At 42.7% G+C, this 9,088-nt stretch overlaps 1 long non-coding RNA gene across 1 annotated transcript; it reads left to right on the top strand.

Moving 5' to 3' along the window:
- Positions 1–4,703: 4,703 nt before the first annotated feature.
- On the top strand, positions 4,704–7,659 carry LOC118362532 (uncharacterized). Its single transcript, XR_004821227.2, has 4 exons — positions 4,704–6,107; positions 6,307–6,400; positions 6,514–6,690; positions 6,861–7,659. It is a non-coding gene; the product is annotated as an uncharacterized LOC118362532 (long non-coding RNA).
- The last annotated feature ends 1,429 nt before the right edge of the window (positions 7,660–9,088 follow it).

Raw genomic sequence — 9,088 nt, 5'->3', positions numbered from 1 at the left:
TGATTTTGTCCAATCAGACCAAACGCGATCACGACACTGAAATATCAAAACAAACTCTGTACCAATTATATTCATTTGTGGAAATGGAAAAAGCATCGAAAAGTTGCTGTTATTTTACCTGAAATTGCACAAGGTCCTCTACGCAGACCATTGATCCACACATAAAATGGTCAACGGAATCGTTTCTTGTCATCTCTCCTCCTGCCAGGCTTTTTCTTCTTTGGACTTTATATGGCAATTGACATCTAACTTTCATAATAAGTTGTATTACCACTACCGACCAAACTCAGTTCATCTTTCAATCACCCACGTGAGTATAACCAATGTGGAGATGGCATGTGGGTATCTGCCTCTATAAACTAATGAAGAGATGGGAGAGGCAGGACTTGCACTGTGTTCAACATCACAAATAGAACTGACTTCTATTTTAGCGCTAAGCAACACAGACGCTCATTGGCACATGTGATCAGTGTGGATGCAGTGATTGAATAACATGTATGTGTAAATATATTTTGCAAAGCTCTGTGGTCAGCATGTGAGACTCACCAGAAGAAGTCTATGTGGTATGATAAGGGACATATATAAGCCTAGGCAACTGTACCACCTGACATGACATGACGCCAACGCGTTACTAACGTCTGCGTGACTCCTGTGTTACGTGTCTGACTTACATGATTAGTGAGATATTTAACATTTCTTCTTCATTATGGAGAATGACTAGTTCTGAAAACGAACGTTTGTCTGTCTCATTCTGTTACACTATTAATTCAGGCATGTAATGTGTGAAAATGCTATATGACTCAAAATATTGAGGTAATATGGTTAATTACATAGTCCATGAGTTTGGTGATGTTTGAAGGCAGTTTTAACTGAGTGGAGAACTGGTTGGTATTTTCCCCATTGTAAGTAAGTTGATGGAGTTAGGCTAGGTTGCTAATGGTTTACATGAACGAGAAGGGATTAATTAACATGGTGTCCAACCTTTGTGTACTATTTTTTTCAACCTTATAGGTCCAATTTGTTTTATTTTCTATGAACAAAGGCTCAGTTTACTTTAGGTAATATATGTAAATATGTGATGTCACGATCAAATGTGTCAGTGTTAATATTTATACGAAAATAGCGTGTAAAAGTTTGCTAGCTTGATGCTAACCAAATTTAGCTTGGAGTTTTTTTAGAAATTGACACTGATAGTACAATGAGTTTATAAATATACATACACATACAGTGTACATATACAGTTGAAGTCGGAAGTTTACATACACCTTAGCCAAATACATTTAAACTCAGTTTTTCACAATTCCTGACATTTAATCCTAGTACAGATTCCCTGTTTCAGGTCAGTTAGGATCACCACTTTATTTTAAGAATGTGAAATGTCAGAATAATAGTAGAGAAAATGATTTATTACAGATTTTATTTATTTCATCACATTCTCTGTGGGTCAGTAGTTTACATACACTCAATTAGTATTTGGTAGTTGTTAGAGGAATTTAATTCCTATATGTTCATTAACCAATTCAATTATAACAAAGCAAAACACTTTGTCCGTTTCTAAGAATTTGTAAGGTTCTTATTTGCAAAAATAGACAAAGATCAGTCTCAATATTAATCAATAGCGTTTATTCCCGAGAGCTCTGATCATAATACCATGTACATTGGTTTATATACCTCACATTTCGTCATAAATGTCTCTCCTCCTCTCAGATACAATGGCAATATCGTTCACAAGTCTTCTCACATTGTCACGCCTTGGTCATAGTGTTTTGTGTTTTCGTTATAATTTTGGTCAGGCCAGAGTGTGACATGGGTTTATGTTGTGTTTCTTATTGGGGGTTTTGTAGGTATTGGGATTGCGGCTGAGTAGGGGTGGAGCATAAGTTGGCTGCCTGAGGCAGTTCTCAATCAGAGTCAGGTGATTCTCGTTGTCTCTGATTGGGAACCGTATTTAGGTAGCCTGGGTTTCGCTTTGTATTTCGTGGGTGATTGTTCCTGTCTCTGTGTAGTGTTCTCCAGATAGGCTGTAATAGGTTTCACGTTCCGTTTGTTGTTTTTGTATTTATTAGTTATTTCATGTATCGTTCCGTTTTTCTTCATTAAAGACATGAGTAACCACCACGCTGCATTTCGGTCCGACTCTCTTTCTACAAACAAAGAACGCCGTTACAGAATCACCCACCACACACAGACCGAGCAGCGTGTTAACAGGCAGCGACAGCATGAGCAGCGAAGGGAGGACGTTATGGACAGCAGAGGCATGGAGTATACTACGTGGGAAGAAATAGACAGGTGGGCAGTCGACCCAGAGAGAGTGCCGGCGCCCGCCTGGGATTCGCTGGAGCAGTGCGAAGAGGGCTATAGGAGAATGGAGTCGAAGAGAAAGACAAGGCAGCGACAGCATGAGCAGCGAAAGGAGGATTAATTATTCGGAGAATGGACATGGGAAGACGTGTTGGATGGCAAAGGTTGTTACACTTGGGAGGAGATACTGGCCGGAAGAGATCGCCTCCCATGGGAACAGGTGGAGGCACTTAGGAGAGCAGAGGCAGCAGGAGTTAGGAGCCGACGATACGAGGGAACACGGTTGGCAAGGAAGCCCGAAAAGCAGCCCAAAAAATTATTGGGGGGGGGGGCTTACAGGGAGTATGGCTATGCCAGGTAGGAGACCTGCGCAAACTCCCTGTGCTTACTGGGGGGCTAGAGAGACCGGGCAGGCACCGTGTTATGCTATGGAGCGCACAGTGTTTCCAGTGCGGGTGCATAGCCCGGTGCGGTTCATACCAGCCCTTCGTATTGGCCGGGCTAGAGTGGGCATCGAGCCAGGTAAGGTTGGGCAGGCTCGGTGCTCAAGAGCTCCAGTGCGCCTGCACGGTCCGGTCTATCCAGAGCCACCTCCACACACCAGTCCCCCGGTAGCAGCTCCCCGCACCAGGCTTCCTGTGCGTGTCCTTGATCCTGTAGCACCAGTTCCAGCACCACGCACCAGGCCGTCAGTGCGCCTCGCCTGTTCAGCACAGCCAGAGCCTTCCTTCCCTCCTGCGCTGTCGGAGTCTCCCGCCTGTTCAGCGCTATAAGGGGCCTTCCTCCTCTACAGTGCTGCTGGAGTCTCCTGTCTGTTCAGCGCTATCAGAGCCTTCCTCCTCTACAGCGCTGCCGGAGCCTCCTGCCTGTTCAGAGCAGCCTGAGCTGTCAGTCTGCATGAAGCAGCCAGAGCTGTCAGTCTGCATGAAGCAGCCAGAGCTGTCAGTCTGCATGAAGCAGCCAGAGCTGTCAGTCTGCAAAGAGCTGTCAGTCTGCAAAGAGCTGCCAGTCTGCAAGGAGCTGTCAGTCTGCAAGGAGCTGTCAGTCTGCAGGTTGCTGTCAGTCTGCATAGAGCAGCTAGATCCGCCAGTCAGCCATGATCTTCTAGATCTGCCAGTCAACCAGATTCTTCCAGATCTGCCAGTCAACCAGTCTCTTCCAGATCTGCCAGTCAACCAGTCTCTTCCAGATCTGCTAGTCAACCAGAATCTTCCAGATCCGCCAGCCAGCCAGGATCTACCGGAGCCTACTACCTGCCTGAGCTTCATCTCAGTACTGGGCTGCCCCTCAGTCCCGGGCTGCCCCTCAGTCCCGGGCTGGCCCTCAGTTCCGGGCTGCCCCTCAGTCCCGAGCTGCCTCTCAGTCCCGAGCTGCCCCTCAGTCCCGAGCTGCCCCTCAGTCACGAGCTGCTCCTCAGTTCAGTGGGGTTCTGGGTGAGGACTATTAGGCCATGGTCGGCGGCGAGGGTGGATTATCCCAGGACGCGAAGGGGAGGAACTAGGACATTAATGGAGTGGGGTCCACGTCCCGAGCCGGAACCGCCACCATGGACAGACGCCCACCCGGACCCTCCCTGTGGTTTTGAGGTGCGTCCGGGAGTTTGCACCTTAGGGGGGTTCTGTCATGTGTTTTCGTTATAATTTTGGTCAGGCCAGGGTGTGACATGGGTTTATGTTGTGTTTCGTATTGGGGGTTTTGTAGGTATTGGGATTGCGGCTGAGTAGGGGTGTAGCATAGGTTGGCTGCCTGAGGCGGTTCTCAATCAGAGTCAGGTGATTCTCGTTGTCTCTGATTGGGAACCGTATTTAGGTAGCCTGGGTTTCGCTTTGTATTTCGTGGGTGATTGTTCCTGTCTCTGTGTAGTGTTCACCAGATAGGCTGTAATAGGTTTCACGTTCCGTTTGTTGTTTTTGTATTTATTAGTTATTTCATGTATCGTTCCGTTTTTCTTCATTAAAGACATGAGTAACCACCACGCTGCATTTCGGTCCGACTCTCTTTCTACAAACGAAGAACGCTGTTACACACATTGTCTGCCACCTGTTAAACAATCTACTACAAGCCCAAGGCCCCTCCCCTCCCTGGGTAGGGACAGAATGTCCTGTAAGGAACACAGTATTCCAGCCAGTCTGACGATAGCTCCATTCGTTTCTAACAAGGAACAGAAAGTCCTTGTTCTAATTCTTGACTACACACTGTATATTCAGTATTATGATTATAATAAGATTCATACATTCATACAGTAACAGGGTAGTATTCTGTTTATTTATCATTCTAAGCTAAATGTATACATCATTTAGTCAGTATTCATAAAAATCCCATAACAGTAGTACTGCCTTTAAATTGTTTGACTTGGGTCAAACGTTTCGGGTAGCCTTTCACAAGCTTCCCACAATAAGTTGGGTGAATATTGGCCCATTCCTCCTGACAGAGCTGGTGTAACTGAGTCAGGTTAGTAGGCCTCCTTGCTCAGACACGTTTTCTTTTTCAGTTCTTGTCCACAAATATTCTGTGGGATTGAGGTCAGGGCTTTGTGATGGCCACTCCAATACCTTGACTTTCTTAAGCCATTTTGCCGCAACTTTGGAAGTATGCTTGGGGTCATTGTCCATTTGGAAGACCCATTTTCGACCAAGCTTTAACTTCCCGACTGATGTCTTGAGATGTTGCTTCAATATATCCACATAATTTTCCATCCTCATGATGCCATCTATTTTGTGAAGTGCACCAGTCCCTCCTGCAGCAAAGCACACCCACAACATGATGCTGCTACCCCCGTGCTTCACTGTTGGGATGGTGTTCTTCAGCTTGCAAGCCTCCCCCTTTTAATAACAATGGTCATTATGGCCAAACAGTTCTATTTTTGTTTCATCAGACCAGAGGACATTTCTCCAAAAAGTAAACTGTAGTCTGACTTTTTTTATGGCGGTTTTGGAGCAGTGACTTCTTCCTTGCTGAGCAGCCTTTCAGGTTATGTCGATATAGAACATGTTTTACTGTAGATATAGATACTTTTGTACCTGTTTCCTCCAGCATCTTCACAAGGTCCTTTGCTGTTGTTCTGCGATTGATTTCTACTTTTCGCACCAAAGTACGTTCATCTCTAGGAGACAGAACGCGTCTCCTTCCTGAGCGGTATGACGGCTGCGTGGTCCCATGGTGTTTATACTTGCGTACTATTGTTTGTACAGATTAATGTGGTACCTTCAGCCATTTGGAAATTGCTCCCAAGGATGAACCAGACTTGTGGAGGTCTGAAATTTATTTTCTGAGGTCTTGGCTGATTTCTTTTGATTTCCGCATGATGTCAAGCAAAGAGGCACTGAATTTGAAGGTAAGCCTTGAAATACATCCACAGGTACACCTCCAATTGACTCAAATGATGTCAATTCGCCTATCAGAAACTTCTAAAGCCACATCATTTTCTGGAATTTTCCAAGCTGTTTAAAGGCACAGTCAACTTAGTGTATGTAAACTTCTGACCCACTGGAATTGTGATACAGTGAATTATAAGTGAAATAATCTGTCTGTAAACAATTGTTGGAAAAATTACTTGTAATTTTTATTAGATGTCCTAACCAACTTGCCAAAACTATAGTTTGTTAACAAGAAATATGTGGAGTGGTTGAACATTTTGTTTTAATGACTCCAAGCTAAGTGTATGTAAACTTCTGACTTCAACTGTATATATAACCTGAATGTGTAGATGTATGGTGACTTCACGTTTGGGTGAACGGACCAACGGAACTGCCATGGTCAAGTCCCTTGACAGGTACCAGGAATGGTGGAAGGAGGAAAATCTGAAGGTAATTATCTTTGCACACAACACAGCAGTGTCCAGACCTCCAGAGTATTCACTCTGAATCGCCTGCTATATGGAGGGAGCCGCAGCAGTTAATTAACTGATGTAAACAATATATAACATTATTGCATGTACTGTAGTATCAAAAATGTTTGATTGACTTAGTGTTTTTACTTTGCTGTTTTTGTATAACGTACTTTGAGGTCACTGATACTCCACCTGATGTGGAAGTTGTCAAACCAGATCAGAATGCCTTCGAAGTCCACTTTCAGGATGGATGTGGAGGTTTTTGACCAGGTAAAAATAATTGTCCGCTGTTAATTTTATTTTCTGGCCTTCCAAGAGATATATAAGAGATGTATTTGTAATAATATGACGTTTAATTGCATTTATTTCTTTTATCAATCAAGGTGAGACTGAACATGGACCGGGCGCATGAGAAAAAGGAGAGCCACCTGAGAAGAATCAAGGGGACCAAGTGCTTCAACATCTGGGTGAATTACTTGGCTTGGAAGAAGGACGAAAGGAAGGCGAGACCCAGGAAAGACCATCCCTTACCAACCCCACTGACATCAAAAATTAGACAGGTATCTTTCCTTTCTGTCTGCGATTAACATTATTGCATGTCTAATCAAGCATTTAAATTAAATAATTAAATAACTGTATTTTTACATACCTGATAATAATTTAACCTGTGTGTTTGCTTGTTTAAGTCTGTCTCCTACCCTGTTCCCTTTACTCTGCTCCTGTTCTCCAGGACCTAGGGATTCTGCCTAACACCCAGACATGATGTCCTCCATTACCAACCACCCTCCAACTTTTCATTACACCAGTTACTGTTATTGTCAAGTTGTCATTATCTGCTAAGAAAGAGCAAAACAACTATCATACTGGGCACATACTGTGAGGTGCACAGATTAGCTAAAAACACTAGCACTGCAAACACTCAGAACAAAGAGAGCAGCAGCGCCTCTTTGAGTTCACTACCTGTTGAAAACAAGTGACAGGCAGAACCTCCCATCCACACAAGACCCACCCACCTCCTCTCTATTCCACACACCATAATTATGTATTTCAGTCTGATTGCCATGTGACTGTACAAAAAATCTGAAAGTAAATTGACACATGTACCAAAAAAATATCAATGGTTATGTTTTTAAATCTAAAATATTGCTAGATTGGTTTTCACAGCTGTTTCATAAGGTGTTCATTGTTGTAAATTGTAACATCTCTTGATGGTATTTGTTAGTTCAACATTATTAATTGTATCATAAGACATCCAATATATATATATTCAAACACAAGGGTGTTCTAATGAGCTATGATTTAAAAAATAATAATTGTATCAATATTGAGGACTAAAGTTATTTCAGTGTAGGTAAGGGAATGCCTGTTTAAAATGAATACATGCCAGCCAGATAAGCCAGTGTATGAATCAAATGTATTTGCTTATGAATGGAATGGAAATTGGTTCACTTTGTGATCTGTAAGGTAAGTAACATTAATGTATGTGGGGGGCATTGGAATTATATTATGTTTATCCTGATGCCTGTTTATTCATAAAAAGCAGAAGATGATAAATAACATTAATCGCAATGGTTATTTTATGCAAATTATTTGGAATACATTTAGCCTAATTGTAATATGATGTGGGGGAAAATCGGGATCCTAGTCAGGAATTTCCAGGTTTAAAAAAGGTCTTCATGTCTATCAAATCTGTTGGCAATTGTGGGCCAAATCAATAACAAACAGATTAAATGTTCATGCTTCATCATGACGTGATCAAAACAGGCTGGGGGTTTTTCGGTTCCGTTAAATCTAGCTGCGCAAGACCTTCGGTAGGCTAGACATTGTTATAGCCTAGACTTTATAAAATCGGGACAGTTGCTTTCTTATGGCTAAACAAACACGTGGTAGCATATGTTTTTTTCACGTCTCTATAACAAAGCCTATATCCTCACATAACCCCTCAATTCGAACCCTGCTTTTAAGCATAAAACATCTCCACAGAAATGTAAAGACTACTATGATTGCATGGTGACAGTCTGTTAATCCGGTAAACTGGGAAGTGGGGGGAAACGAGGTCAAATCCTGACATCAGGGATTTTCAGGTCAGAGAAAGATGCCAGAGATTCCGAGTTGGATGACTGTTCAAAACAAAAATCCCAGTCTGAGCTAGTTTTTTTCAGAGTTCCCAGTTGTCTTGAATGTACTCTACTCGGAAGTCAGATTTCCGAGTTGTTTTGAATGCGTTACTAGAGACCTAGACTACCCCCATCAAAGAAAAGGAAAGGAGGATACCTAGTCAGATGTAAAAAACCGAATGCATTCAACTGACATGTGTCTTTCTCATTTAACCCAACCCCTCTGACTCAGAGAGGTGCGGGGGGATGCCTTAATCTAAATCCACGTATTCGTCGCCCGGGGAACAGCCTCACAATTGTGTCATTCTGCCTTGCCCGAAACCTGTTCTTTTTAACTTATTATTTATCTTTCTGCAATATTCCTACCATTGCATGACATTATATTGCTGTTGATATATTGTCAATGCTATCATAATGTTTGGTGTTTTTACAACAGTCGTTTCTAAACTTTCATTCTTCTCTCCACTAAAACGTCATCGTCCTTGAATGGATGTTCCGTTATTTGCCAGTAGATGGCACACAATTACACATAATGTAATTACACAGGACAATAACAACGACATAGTTGTGTCTAGTAAGTGACTAACAGACGTCCATTAAACTCAGCTCACTCTGCTGACCTATCTTGAATATCTTCAGTGAGATTGCCGTTAGCCTGGTTACCATCTCTGTTCAGCTATTACATTACACTCCTTGCCACTCCTGTCATTGAATACCACTCATTGCCACTCCTGTCATTTGCCAATGGATATGCAGGATAGGAACACTCCATTCCATCTAAACAATGGATATATAGCAATTAGCAAAAACAGTAATATTTTACTAGAGGTCGAACAATTAT

This window comes from Oncorhynchus keta, chromosome 29 (genome assembly GCF_023373465.1).
Source record: "Oncorhynchus keta strain PuntledgeMale-10-30-2019 chromosome 29, Oket_V2, whole genome shotgun sequence".
Lineage (NCBI taxonomy): Eukaryota > Metazoa > Chordata > Actinopteri > Salmoniformes > Salmonidae > Oncorhynchus > Oncorhynchus keta.
The sequence above is the reverse complement of the archived record's forward strand: the minus strand, read 5'-3'. Positions and strand labels throughout refer to the sequence as shown.